Raw genomic sequence first — 16,047 nt, forward strand, 5'->3', positions numbered from 1 at the left:
TTAAGGGTCGGTTGTTGAGAGTGTACATGTGCTGTGCATAAACATCATCAGTAATAAATTCGCGAAGGGAACAATATTATTTAAAAATAAATTCCTGAAAGGCTCTGCTAAATAATCTAAACCTTCACGATATATGTGCATATTACAGAAAGACGTATTTGTCATAAAACGTACGGGACGTTTGTATGTACATATAAATACAATGCTTATCTAAACTATTTACCAGTTGCCCAAGTTGAGCATGAAGTCAACGTGATGGTCTCAGAGTTGAGCAACAATAAGAGTCTTCTTGACTTTTATGGGCGCATGCTGATAAACAATAAGAGTTTCTGCCTCTGAAAGCATACTTCCACACTTCAGCAAAACCCTTACTCTCATCAGGGAATTATTATCTTTTTCTTTTTTAACTAAAATCTTTAATAAACAATAACAAATAAACAACAACACATGAGAATACACTGCCTCACGTGAGCAGTAACAAGGAGGAGGTGCGCATGTTTAAGCTTTGTTCAAAGCTGGTGACTGTTCAGTCACACGTCCAGCAGAAAGGACAAATCTCATTTTGCTCTTCCTTCAGGGAATGTCGGGGGAGAAGCAAAATCATCACTCATCCCTAATTCAGGAAATCAGAGAGAAAACCCATAAATTCATCGTGTTACCAGGATGAAAGATGAGAGACTGTAATAGACCCTTTTGAAGAATCAGTATCAGAACTGAACCCTAAATGAATTTGAATGCCATATAAAATAAACTAGTTTTACCTGATTTAAATTCTAGTGTAAGCGCTCTAGTTTCTATCAAATAGTGTGATCTGCATCCACTTAAACTGTCATGGAGGAACATTATGTAAACATATCTGAGAACAAGGAGTCCTCAGATCCCAGAAAATAAAGGAGAGTTTGCTGGTGGTCCTTCTAGAGTTCACTGCATTCCTCTGAGGAGCTTCAGCTGTCAGATAATACATATTACCAGTAAATATTTTACCAGCAAATATTAACTACACTTCTACATAGCCTATATTTACTGTTCCTTACATTAGCTGGTGTGAAAGGAACCATTAAATGCTACTATTTGGCTTTAAAAAAAAAAGTGGTTTCATATGAAAACCTGTTACTTCTTGCAACATTTCTGAAATAGATAAACTAATTGTGCAGCATAACTTCATTCGCATGAAGTACCCCCACTTTCATTTATTATACACCACCATGTCTCATGAAGCTGCCATTCAAATCAGAGGATCCCAATTTGAATATTGGCGCGACGTGCGGGAGGAAGGGGGGCAGATTCCCTGCATGCATATAGGCACAAATACACACTGAATCTTTGTGGTCAGGCAAAATAATCACATCTCATATTTACAGTTACAGGTGAGGTTTTTGTATTAGCTGTACAAACATGTTGCTCGTGCGTAAAAGCTGGTTTTGTCGCGATGCACGCCGCCTGCGCGAAGCCTGCCTGGTGTCTGGGCTGGTAGTAAAACAATGGAGGGATGTCGGAGGGCGGTTTACTGCTGTCGGAGGATCTGGGACAGACTGTGGCCCACCAGCCAAAAGACTGTCTGCTTCTCACGGCCCGTGTAACGCGTTACAATAAGTTACAGGGCAACACGCTGTTGATTTTTTACTATGAACGAGCCAAGTAAAGTGGAAAAAATAGTTCTCTCTCAGACACAGTTCTATCGAAATAAGTCGGATTCTACTGTCATTACCATGGCAGCATAACTCGTTTTATCGACCACTTTACTTTTGCTTTTTTTGTATCATAATAGAAGTAACTGTTTGGGCTTAATATGAAAGAGAGCTCCCCATCAATACATACTGCTAATTATTTTACTTGACTTGAGTCACTGTATGCTTCTTCAGGCCTATCAACTTATCTCAGAGGTCAATATTGTAGGCTTTACTTATGATTTACACTTATGATGAATTGTTATTGAACTACCCAGCAATATAAATCAGGCTAATTAAAACTATCTCCATCACAACCAACAATGCTGCCTAAACATTGAGAAATAATAATTCAACATGACACTCAAATGGATCCTTTTTTTAAAGAGTAGGCCTACTTTTATTTATAATGTATACACATGTCCTGATAGCTTCCTTCGGCCTACCCACTTTTGATGAGGTAACCTATTTTTAAAAGTAGCCTGATCATTTTATGGCTTTTTTTGAAGTGGCTGTAGCATTACGCAGCAGTCCTTATAATCACCACTGAAGTATACCTAGCGAACTCAATTGTGTTGACACAACTGTGAGCTGTGGCTCCTCAGAGAGCGCGTCGGTGGAGGCTCGCTGTTGATAATGAACCTGAGTAATTTCATCACAGCCCAGTAAACGTGTCTGGATCGGGTTCCCACGCGTAGAGAGAAAACGGCGACACTGGACGTTAATTCTGCCAGTCGTAACATAGGCTCTCCCTGAGCATCTCTCAGCTCTGCCAGCCTTGAAATCTGCCAACACGTGGGGTTCTTCATTTGTGTTATTGACAGCTAAAGCCATAGAAAGTGTGAAAGGAGAGAGTAGTTACTAGATTTTTCTGACACACTTTGGGCTGTCAGGTTGTAAAAAAAAATCCCCAATAATGTAAAAAATAAATAAATAAAATAAACAAATAAAGCTGTCAGAAATGTATGTTGGTGAATACTTAGTGAGTTGTCAATGAATGTATTTTGGTCCAAAGTTTCTACAACATTGCAGGTAAGTGGTCATATGGCCCAAATAGTCATCTTCACAAACTTATTCAATGTTGTTGTTTTTTACAACTGATCCCTAAAGCTTTTGTTCATGTTTTATTAACAATTGATGAAGCCATTTAGAAAGAGTTTATTATTATTGTTATTATGCATTACCAAAAGTTATGTAGCCAACACTAGCAGCATATGATGTATGAACATTCTAATGCACTGTGGAGTGAAAGAGATGCGACTTTGCGGCCATGTGTGTGAAGGCAATTCCACACATGGAGTCTAGACAGATCAACATGACTGAGTTCACTTTATTAAATGCAAATGATGAGCACCGTCTAGGCTGTGCACATAAACAAGACTAAGACCTTATACAATAACGTTTGAGAGGATTCGTCTTTCATTGATTCAAAAGATTTCTCTTGTGATTATCATGATAATTAACCAAGCCGGAGCGCCTCTCAAGTCTGTCTGTCAAGTCAGTCTCCACAAGCTTCAAGCAACATCTTTGAGATGCATGTCAATTGTGGGTGAGAAGCCAACTACAAAGACACGACTTCTCACATTGAACCGTCGGAAAATGAGATGTTCTCCTGTAACGTGAAGTCTGCATTTTGTTCATTATTAAATAAGTAGGTCTATACATTACAATTTAAAAAGGTGCTACAATGATACAATATGACAGCAGAAATTGGAGACTTAAACATCCATTAGAAAGTACCCCAAAGTTGGCCCATGATGTTCGTGATAGTGATACGTGAATATGACCACTTTAATGGAGAGCACTGTAAAAAGGCTGCGACAATGGTGATATGATTTACTGACGTGTAAACAACTCGCTGTATGTCCGTATCAGATATTATTATAGCATTATAAAGTCATGCAGATCCGCACACACACTGTCTGAAACCCCCTTAAAGTGAGGTTTGGTGGATGAATGAATGACGGTGCCACCATGCACTATCCATGCGTATGTTGGGGGGCGTGAGAGACGCTGCCATATAGGTCTCTATTATAATTACATCGGCCGCCTTGCATAATACAACAATCTCAGAGGGTGGGAACAGTGTTACTTCACTGACTCACAAGGGGGTGGGGCCTTGTACGGCGTATATGATTGAGGACAAATGAGATGTTAAACCATTTGGAATCAACGGTGGTGGAGATGTAGCCATCGGACAGCCCCAACTCCCCTGTTTGGCGAGGGGAGGACGGGGGCTGTGGATGTGGAGGACAGCCGTGTGACGATATGCGCGGAAAGAAACAAGAAGACCCGTTCGATTTTTAAAAAATGGACGGAGCCGGCGGGACGTCACGATGCGCCGTCGCCACAAAGCTCAATACGTCGCTCACGAACGCGCTCATTTGGCTCCCAGTCCGGAGGGACCGCTGGTTACCAGGAGCTCATCCAAGCCCAGTGCAACCCACCTTTCTGCACCTGAGGAGGAAACAGTAAGAACAGTGTTTTGTATTATGAGTGGTTTTGAGTCATACGAGTGTGAGTTTACACCTGCAGGAGAGGATTTACATGGAGAGATCATGCGCGTCTTTAGGCTGCAACACACTGTATTATGTGTGTAACCCGGTTGTGAAATAAGTGAGCATCTACAGGCCGAGCAGATGCTTCTAATGCATTTCTCCCAGAGATGCTTGTACTGTTCTCAGACCAGTTTATGGTCTGTAGAAACGGTGTGCAGCAGCAGCATCCGAGATAAAGGCTGAACATCATCTGATGGCAGCAGACGTGTACTTTCACTTGTGGCTGCACACAGTTTTGTTTGGCACTAGATACCACAGTACCTATATGCCCAAGGCGGTTTGCTGAAATCTCAGCATGCGAGTGTGAAGCAGTTCGTTAATTTCAGCAGTGACTTTAGTTGTCGTATACAGTCACGGGGGAGCTGCTGTCTCTCACAGGGCCTTTTGATTCGGTCCCAGTTATCTTTACTATATTAATGTTAATATTGTACCAAGAATGATGATCTGCATTTTCCCTCTCTCTCCCATCCTTCTGCCCATTTAACCTACACTTTGATAATACCTTTAAGAGATGACTCCAAGAAAATACCATACGAATGAGAGTTCTTTTTTTATTCTTCAACTTTAAGTTGCAACATTTAGTGTCTTTGATAACAGATCAGCCAAAACCTATTTTGTTATTACCATTAGTTTGTGTTGCGTTTAGTTCACAAGCTGGATAGATGGTCGCTACTTTTGCTACAAATCATCACATTGCAGATAAGTGTAATTTTACAGATGTTGCATGGGTCTATAACACCGGCATGGCGGTATCCGTGTGGCCCCGGGCGGTGCAACACAGGGTTGTGTTTGGCCTGTTTGCTGTCAACAGCTTAAGCGCTGAAAAGGCAAAGCGGGCGGAAAGCATGTGAAAAAGCAAAAGGTGATTATTGTACATGAACTCAGCAGTGTGCGGCTTCCTGTAGCCTGAGATTACACAGCAGGCTACGTTGCCAGTATAGGAGAGCTCTTACGTAAAGCCTACTTAATCTGTGTGAGTGGATAGACAGACCTCCCTCGACTGCATGTACATGTTTTATTCCTACAATTATTAGATAACATTTCTATTGTACTTAATATATATTTGTGAGGGATGTATTGCGCCAAACTGTAGATGAGAAGCCCCGGAGAAATACTACTATATTGTTGGACTTTTTCTGTTCTTAGTGATAGATCATTTGTTTGAAAAGGAACAGATTTTGCATGTGCAAGGGATTTATTGTATTATCACTGGCACTCGCTTGTGCTTGGCCCAGGCCAGATGACGCAAAGGCCAAATTAGTCAGATGCTCCCCCAAAATGAAGACATGAATCGGGAGCTTTATCATGAGCAGTAACTATGACTCTGCATACAACAGATGAATGCATGTACGACCCAGTGTTGTTTGACCTCGCGCGTTATTCTCACAGCTCCGACGGAACATATCTGAGCAAACCTGACACTGTGCTGTGAGACACAGGTCTATAACAGGTTGAAATTTGAAAAGTGGCCGCTGTATGCAGCAGCATCTCTGGAGCTTCATTCTGCTGCAGAGTCAGAGAAGCAGGTGCAAAGCGACCCTGCTGAGCAACATTAACTGGACTACTTTGGGGCTTTCTGTGACCGATAGGCAGATATCCCACGTAGGGCGTTTTCCAGGGATTTTCAAGAGATGGACAGAGCGCGAGATGGAATGTTATTCAACTCATTTTAAGGATGCCTTAGAGATTCTACTGGACTTTCTTTTCTTATATCCTCAAGTCATTCTCTTTTTTTCCCACTAGAAAATGACATGCAAAAGCATGCACCAGAAGTGAAGGTGAGGGTTTCCTCCAACTTCCAGGTGAATATAAATGATCCCACTTTTTATTTGTCATGGATTCATGGCTTTACTATCACCACTAAATCCTTCGCTTGTAGACTGACGACCTGGCATGTGAGCGCAAATTAGGAAAATCCATATAGACTACAACATCTCTCTCTCTCTCTCTCTCACACACGAAAAACCAAGTGGCCACGCTGCTGCAGCAGCAGCAGCACACTGTGTGGAACTAATTGATTACTTCTGGAAATCATTTTAAAATCCTTTCGGGATCCTTTTTCTGGAAGCGACTTTTCCGCTCAGATTTTCCATCATTTACAGAAGGCTTTTATGCTCCTGACAATCTATTAAAGTATATTTGTTTTCCCACTACACTGCAGTACCTTAAACGAAACCAATAAAGAAATTGCAGTTCAGCGGTTCAGAAGTCTGGACTGAACTAATGCCTTGTTCCCTTTCTATGATATGTTTTTAGTTTCTCCACACTTACTCTTGTACTGGTACCTGCATGCAGAAAATGAGTCAGATATCGATAACAAGAAAGAAAGAAGTTTTAAATGAGTATTTCGTCTCATTTGAGTCATTCATTTACAGTCAGCAGTGCTCATTATTTAGTATTTGCTTTAATTCAGGGAAGTTAAAATTGCACCTCACAGAGATCTGAGATCTTGACACACAAATAGACAATACAAATAAATACACAGTTGCAATAATAATAATCTTAGTTATTACCATCATTTATTGCATTTAGACTCTAAATGCAATAAATGATGGTAATAACTAAGATTATTATTATAAACTCTAAATTTTAGAGGGACAGCAAAATAAATATGGTCTTGTAAAAAACAACCATTACTATGTAGTAACAGCTTCAGACAATTCCAATCAATCGAAAAATAAAGTCTAATTTTAGTTTTTGAAAAACTTAATACACACACACACACACACACATCGATTTTTCTGTAGCCGGATAATTATATTAAACACAACTATATTTCTCCCTGTAGGGGTAACATGCAGCTCGCCACCCAGATCACCCGATCACATTAGGAAAATAAAGACTATTAATCACAAATCTAACAATATGCAAAGGCTATATGTGGAATTGTTAATACAAGTATCACTAAAGGAGAATACAAATGCTGCGGAGTTCAAGCCATCAGTTGGAGTGATTGTGAACGTTGAAGTCGTGAGCTCGATCGTGTTAAAATGTGTGTGTCACGGCCTGCAGACGTAAAACAGCAACGTAATCTCCACTAATGGATGTTTCCTTTTTTTTCTGGCTAAAATCCAAAGCTTGCGCTGTATAATTCTCTCCCTCTCTGAGCTCTTTGAGAAAGCAGTTGTAAAAAATAAAATGCAGGCCGAAAGCATGAAATGATGTGTATAATATCGTTATCTGCGTTTTTAGAGATGCTCTGTGTGCATTTGTGGCAGTGGCCTATTTTTGCGATCCTACACGAAAGAACACCGTCTCTCCATAATGGCGTGTGTGTGTGTTAATTGGGCATCACACCTCGCTGCATTAATTGAAAGCCAGCGATGCCAGTGACGTCACTCCCCTCTCACGCAAAAAGCCATTAAATAAAAAAGAGGTTGAGGGGAATATTTTAGACACACACACACACACACACACACAATTATGTCTTTGGCTATAGGTGTCTAAATATTTGAGCATTTAAGCAGATAATTAGGAATTATGGAAATTATGTCCAAATATACAAAAATATATATTAAACATTACTTTATAATTTACATTTATTTAATATAAATGAATGTATCCACAACAATTCCCACAAATATACATGTAATCTAATCACAGTGCTTAAAGACATAAAATAACATGAATGTTAAGGGTTTATCTGCCTGTACAGTATAGTATAAAATAATACTGACTGAATACCTTTAGTGGTAGAGTGGTTACCTCTACTAAAATGAGTTCATGTGTTAAATTTCCAAGGGATTTCCTCGTTCATTCTGTCATACTGTAATATTTTCTTCACAGTGCTATTTGTGTAAATTATTCCACTGAGTGCTATTTCATCCCGAGCTTCTGATGCCCCTCATAAAGACCTTTATTGTTGTTTTCTTTAGTTCACTGGCTGGTCGGCTATAATGTGTTGTTTTGAATTCCTATAAGAGCTCATTCACATTTCAGTCATATAAAAGACACTTAATAGCTTGGAAAATGTGTTTTCCCAGCAGTATCCCTTGTGAATCTTTAGTCATGCTTGTTTTTCATCTCATTTCACTGAGGCGTTCTTAACACCATGTAATAAATCATCTGCATTCACACTCCAGATTTATGATTGTCATTACTTCTGGAATATGTGCAAATATGAGTGAAGTAGCTTTGTTTTGGTGAATTAGCCCTTTAAGCATTTTCCCCTGTCATTCTTGTTCTTACAGGTGTGTTGGAGGTGGTGCGAGTGTGTCTGGGCTGCTGGCAGAGAGCTGTGTTTGCAGGCCTGAGGGGTTGTCTGTTATCTTTGGTTATCTAGCTGTATGAGTGACGTACATTTTTCATAAAGCTAGATAACCGAAAGTAACAAGAATCCCATTACACGCCTGCACGGTGGAAGAAAACTCAATGAAAAGCCCAAGAAGACCCAGGAATGAGCGCGGACAATGGACGCTGCCAAACGATGACGTGAAGGTATGATGCTGTGTTACATCAGGGGTATTTGTAGAGGGAGGGGAGGGGGATTGGGTCTCTCATAGAGGATCCAGTGTGCACTATAGGCAACACAAATAATACATTTTTGAATTGTAACTACAAAAACCTTCAGTTGGTTGTTGAACAAACCACAGTCACACTGTAGTGGTGCAGGGTTATAGATTGTGCTGCTGAGTGACAAGATGGTAGCGTGTGAATGTTTCCTCATGCCGGCTCTTTTCAAACCACTATCACACTCTGTCCATCAAGGGGTCGACGGGGACGGAAACGTTTTTGACCGTACCAAACATATGCACTTAAAGTCACACTGAAATGCAAAATAGATCAAGCTCATAACAAATGTGTGCACCTGCTCCCAGCGAAAGATACATTGCAGAAAACAGCAAAACAATCTGGTCATTTTGCATCCAAAATTGTACTTTTTTTACTTTTGTCTCCTGGAAAAACAGAAAATCTTTAGTGGTGACCTACATGTTCTTCTCTCCATAAATGTAATTAACCGTTTCCTATTCTGTCCAAACATCTCGCTTCAGGAGGAAAGGGATTAAATTAATAATGAATTAATGAAGTACAATGCTATGAAAGTCAATTGCACTGTGCCTTTAAACTGGCCATGCAGGGCTGAAGCTTTGATCTTCTAAGAACATATACTGTAGGGCTCAGTTAAGGGCCAAATTCAAGCACCGCTGACTTTTACCGAAACAGCTGACGTTCATGAAGGACCAGCCTTATTTTCCAAGTTGGTTCTCAAGGTTTTAGTCTGCTCGGTGTACCAGATTAAAACAAACTGTGCAGCCAAGGTTTAGACAGTGTTTCATACTAAAAGCATTAGAACTGACAGTGTGACTGACAAACATTTCTGCCACCTTCTTATCCAACCCATCTGTAGAGAGGTAAACTGTGTAAGTACATGCCCTCACCTTGTATCAGTTTAAAAAAAAATGTTTTGGAGATCTAACTGATCACAAATCAAATCAAATCAAATTAGGTCTCCTGTGAGGACATGTTGATTTGTTATCACTGCAAGTACAAATAAATTAAGAATTAAGCAATTATTTTGCATGAGATAGTTATTTCAAGAAGAAGAAGAAGAAGAGTTTAGAAATTCAAAACACTTGGATGTCATTTTGAGATGCATTTCCGAGATAATTCTACACCTTCCTGTATGTCGTTTAGGCCTCTCTTTTTCTCCTTTCATCCCCGTCTCCCTCTCCATCACACACAAACACAAATACACGCGCGCACACACTCAGGAATCTCTTTGTGTAATTTCACTTTGTTTGGGTAAGAATTTGGCCTCAATCAGTTTCTAATTAGCCTTTATTTTGCCTTTTTAGCAATGCCAGAGAATTGGCTAAAATATGCGTGTTTTCATGTTTTCATGCTTGAATCCTTTTCTTTGTGAGGGAAATCGTGTTGTTGTTGCTGCTGTAGTCGTTGGATGAGGCATTACACACGGTTGAAACATGGAGCTGTAGCCTCATCAGCCTCTTTATACACATTAAAAAATACACAAACAACTATTTTCGAGTTTCAGGATTTGGATTATTCATAAAAGGGTGATAACATGAATGCCGCTCTTCTGTGGTTTTAGAGAGCATGTCGGACAGAAGCAGTGGAACACCTCGAGAGGCAATTAGCTTTGCCATCATTTGGAGCATCTCCTCTCCAATTGATGCTCTTCTGCAGTTGATTTTCTGCTTTTGCTGCAAAAAGAACTCAATGGGCTTTGTCTCAAACAAGTATGACATCAGTGGGGCACAAGTCACTGAGGAAGATGGGTCGTGCGTGTGTGTCATCTTATCTCCCATGTTGCACCTAATTATGTCGAGCATATTATCTAGAAGCTAACAATCTTTCGAAAATAATGGGCTAGTATGTTTTTATGTACTGAATTGATCTTAAAACTTCCAAATCCTGCATATTAAGCTCTTTAGACACTGCTTATGGCTGCAGCTAAGTTATATTTAAGATTCATCCAGCTTTATTATGTCTTAAAACCTTTAAGTTATAAGCTCTATTTCTGTTGACCACTTGCTCACATGCGCTTTTTGACACTGTACTTTCCCTCGTCCAAACATGCTTCTTCTCTCTGCTTTCCCCCCTCATTCATTTGATTTTATTCTTTTCGTTTTTTTCCCAGCTTGGATTCTCAGATGGTTGGTTCTGATTTGTAGGCATTTGCATAATGAATGTCATTTGCATGCTCAGGGGCAGCCCATACCATGAGAACGGCTCTGTTGGTTGTTTGTGTGTGTGTGTGTGTGTGTGTTCGTTCATGCATGGGCACACGTGTGTGTTTGTATGTGTGCGGCGTATATTAAGTGCATGTAAATTACACATTTTCTACACAAACAGACCATCACAGGGTGTTGTTTGTTCGCCCCCACTCTGTATACACACTTTGTTCTTCCTCTCTGACGTGTGTGTGTGTGTGTGTGTGTGTCCATGTGGTAGAATTCCTCCTCTATGTGTGGTGCATGTAGGGCACCAATCTGACGATCATGCCTCTTTCTGTCTCTCCGCCTCTCTCTCCTGTCTTGGTAACCGTTCAGCAATGTACCGACTAGAAGAATGAAAAATAAGAGACTCCCTCTTCAATCCCATAATCCTCCTCTTCTCCGACCCCTCCCTCGCCAGTTTGTCCTCCTCTCCCACACAGCAAGTCACAGTCCTGCCACCATCTTAGGTGTTAAGACTGGCACAAAATGGCAGCTGAAAAAAGCAGAACGTGGATAGCCAGCTCTGCACCTTCCCCCACTTTGTGTTGGCCCCGATCCTTTCCGCGCCATTGGTTGCCTCAAGACAGTGTTAATTACTGCCAGTGTGTTAATTGTGGAGATCGCCCCAAGAGACATGCGGGAAAGGATGAGATCGGAGGAAACCGTAGAGCCAGTGGCTTTTGAGCATCGGCAAACTGGCATTTTTAAGGGCATGCGTCGCTTTCGTTGTGCCCGCTGTAAAGCTGCAGACGCTGACGATCGACCATTTTGTGGATTTCCAAGACGCTCTGAAAACTCTTTGGACTGCTCTGTTTCCAAGACAGTAGATTATTCTTTTGATTGCAAAGAGTTATCATTTCTACTGGCATTATTTCTGCATGTGGAGCATTCACATATTATTTACGCTGCAGACAGCTTTGTTTGATGATGTGGAAGGAAAAAAAACACCTCCATGCTCTCTGACATCCACAAGGAGCCGTAATTAGCAACATGGCAGTCTTCATAAATCTCCGCTCATTATCACACAGTTTTCTCACATGTGCACGAGACTTCACATTTGGCTTGCAGAAGAATATCTTTGACATGTGGCTTATTTGACATAGCAGCATTAACTGTCACTCATTTCTGAACTGAAGGAACATCAAAACTTTGAGATTTTATTTGAATTTGATCAATGTTAAAGAAACGTATCATTACCTTTCCTTTCCCCATTTTGTAGTTGTTGAATGAAAACCATGTGTATCCAACAGGTCATTTCCGAGCCTGTTTTTCAGCTTCATGGTTATGCACTTTTGACGTAACGGGTTTCACAGTCACCTGTTTCAAGAGATGAGATAAATGTCTTTTGGGATTTAACTGGAAAGTACTCTAATTTAATAACCAGAATTAATATAAGTTACTTCTTTCTTTGATGCTGTTGGATGAAAACCCATCATGCCAACCGCTCTGGCCTTTGTGCCTTTGTTATGAAAGGGTTTTACAAATCAAATGTTTCAACTTTTAGAGAAGCATACAGTCCTTCAGCAGGCGTGAACATATTTAAATAATGTTAATTAGGAACTACGGATTTTTTTTTACACTACAGCGGCATTTTAGCCAACCTTTAAGCAGGGGATAAGAAGTGAATATCTCAGCCTACGACGTGTTTTTTTCGACTTGACCATTGAACTTGCTCCTCTCACGACGACCGGCAGAAACGAGGGACCGACCGATCGGTTCAGAGAGGAAAAAGTGTCGTGACTCGTGAGTGAATGACTGCGAAAGACTGGATGGAGGAGAGGGGGGCAGACAGATGAGGAGAGGGAGGCTGCGACAGTGAGATCTCAATAGTGAGAGGCCTTCTTTGTGTTTCTGCGTGAGGTTTATCTTGGGGGGTGCAGGGGGCACTAAGAAAGGAGGGGAAGAGGAGAGGGTGGGGATCCTATCCCGGGCCCTCAGACAAGCGGCACATTGTCCTCCCCAATGTGTGGCGGCACTTGTGGCGTAACGCCATTATTTAGGCCAGCGGAGGGAAAGGGGGTCTGGAGACCAGCTTAACCAAAACGCCAATTAGAGCCGCATCGTCCTGATTAATGGAGGAGGGAGATTGGTAAACAATGCCTGCCATTGTTAATGTAACCCCCCCACCCACACACACACACATATATACAAACCCCTACCCGACGGGTTTCTTTCAGACAGCAGACCCTCCATCCCTACTGCCTCTGACACACACACACTAGCAAACACACACATAATTTGTCTGTCATGCCAGTGCTCAGAGGCCTGCCATTAGCATGCTGCTCTTGTTTTTTTGTTTCTTTGCCAGCCTCAATGTAAAAGTTTGCATTGATCCTCTCATGTAAATTGGCATATTATGTAAATTAACTTGTAAATTAACTAGTTTAAGTCGATTTCTTTTAACAGAAAATTATAAAAAAAAGTTCATATCACAACACAAATAGTAAATGATATGAAAAAAAGGATTACAGTTGAAATTTTAAAGATATGCCCGAATGTATCTAACATGCACGTAAAAACATTGCAGTTAAGTTCTACATGGAGCGATGAAACTGAGGCGTCTTTCATCAAAAGCAGCGCTGGGCTCATATGTTAATCACACACCATGCGATGCTTGGCTCTGCATTTCAATACGTCCTACTTTATTGTTTTTTTTAAGCATATGCGCTGAATAATTAGCCACCACACAGTCCAATCAGGGGCATGCCAATGTGGGGTTTCCATGGCGACCCCATCAGTTCTTCCACCCCCACCTCCTCCTCCTGCCTGGCTGCAAACAGGACGGTGAAAATAAAGCGTGGGAAAAAACACTTTGGTGGCTCAGACAATAATAGTGGGGGTGAGGGGGGGGGTGAGGGAGAAGGAGAGGAGGACGAGAAGGAGGAGAGGAGGTCCGATGCTGGTGATTGGAAGAGCAGCTTGTGTCTAGACTGGCAGACACGGTCTGTTTTGGAGTTTAGTGTTTTTGGGGGTCGGGGACACATTTTATCTCATCTGTCTGAGTTGATTGTGTGTTGAGTTTGTTCCCTCTGTTATTATTGTGCCATCTATGGGCAGTGAATGGGAGCTTACAGTAAAGGCCACTCAGAGAGCGATAGTAAACAGCAACACCAAGCTTTGTGTTAAATTATGCGTTGCTTGGCTCAGTGTGTGCACATGATCCACAATTCAAAATCCATCTGCCATCTTTCCACATATTTGACATTTTTAAGAGTTTCAAAATATGAACAAGAATTACAGATAAAATGCTTTGGCTTTGTCCAAAAAGGTTGATTGTTCAAGAAATATATAGATATGTGCATCATGCAGGACACGTGTGGTAGATTACTAATTACATGTGCAGATGCAGAATGTTTTTGCCTTATTGAACCAAGATTGCCTCCTGGGATCAATGTCTTTTATTGTCATCTTCAGTCCTAAGTTGAACACTGTAGAATCAGAGCAACTGGGGGAATAGTAGGGATGATGAGCCAACTGGTTCACCAACACAACATGAATAAAATACAGGATGAAAAATGCATACACATGTTTATTCTGCTGCTCCACATACTGCGGAAACTTTGCATCTTATCAGGACATTAATGAAAAAACAGTGATTATATATTTTTGCATCGCTGCACATTTTTGGTCTTTCTCGATGCAAAGTGTAGATCACTGCAGATAAATGTGGTTGTGATTTGTCTTGTACCTTATTGAAGGACTGTCTTTAACGACTCCTCTGTCTCTTCGTTTAAGGTTTCTGATCAGTCTGAAGCTAACCGTCGGATCTTTGCCTCTTTGCTCTTCTGGACTCTGACTTTGATTGCAGTGATGTTCGTCTCACCCAGGACTACACCTTTAACCGTGAATATACAGGAGGAAACACACCGATTCTGTGAGAGCAGCCGTCTCCAGCGACCAGACAGTGGACAGAGTCAAAACTGTGACTGTTTTCAGCTGCTCCCGCAGGATATCTTTATTTTAATGAAGACAGAAACAAACCAGAAGACTGACAAACATTTGGCCATCATGAGGTTGAAACAGAGAGTAAAGGACGGCAAAAGTGATCTGTGTGTGTGCGTGCGTGCGTGCAGTAGAGTGAGCTCTTGGGAGCTGCTCTGCACAGCTGTTCAGGAAACATCTGTACTACATTTTAATGTAGGTCAGAGCTTAGATCATTCTCTCTCAAACACACACACACAAACTCAGTCATCTGAGATTCAAACTAATTTTAAAAAGGTTAGATGATAAAAATAGTTGCTGTAGTGTTCTAAATGTTTGGTATCTGATTAGTTTCTCAATGTGTGATCCTTTAGATGAGAATCTTATCTTCGATCTTAAATCATAGATTTTACATTTAATTTTCTTAGTTATCTTGCGACTTATATTTGTTTGTAATTATTTCAGTAAGTAAATGTGTCTATTTGTCTCATTTAAAACTTTTGATGTTTTATTCTAATTATTGACAATCTGCATGACTGGATTACTTGAAACATGTCAAATTATTTTTCTTTTGCAATGACAAAAATGTTTTATGGACTTGATCCATCAACTATGAATTGTATAACAATCGTTTGGATGATTTTACTATTTTTTTGAAACATTTGTTTTTCACATTTCATCCTCATATTAGAGTGTTTTGTATATTTATATCTTAGGGACGTATAACCTAAACATGCTAAACAATTTGGTGGTAAAATCAACTCTTATGGAGGTCTTTCCAAGGCTTTGTTACAGCAAGTATTTTTATTTTCATTTTTAGTGTACACATTAATTCAATTGTGTCGTTATCCCTGCAGGAAGCGTTTTATGCAATCAACACTACAATACGTTTGATTTTTTTTCTCTATGCAAAATAAATGAGTTGGAGGTTTTTGAGTTTGCACTATTTCTATAAGTATTTGCACAATAATTGTATTGTTAAGTTTGCACATTAGCAGGGAAATATACGGGTTAAGTTTGTGTGAGTGAATTGTGATGCTATACTAATATGCACTATATGAGCACAGGTGCAATGTGTGTTGAAGTGTGTGTTTTTGGAAGTTTGAACAGTGACTACAGCCTTTTCTGTTGATTTAGTCAGTAATTGCACAGTCAGGAAAAGTGGATTTATTCCACATTTCATAAATCAGTTCCTCTTTTAATGTAATGTGAATATGTGAA

Source organism: Melanostigma gelatinosum (assembly GCF_949748355.1).
Source record: "Melanostigma gelatinosum genome assembly, chromosome: 17".
NCBI lineage: Eukaryota > Metazoa > Chordata > Actinopteri > Perciformes > Zoarcidae > Melanostigma > Melanostigma gelatinosum.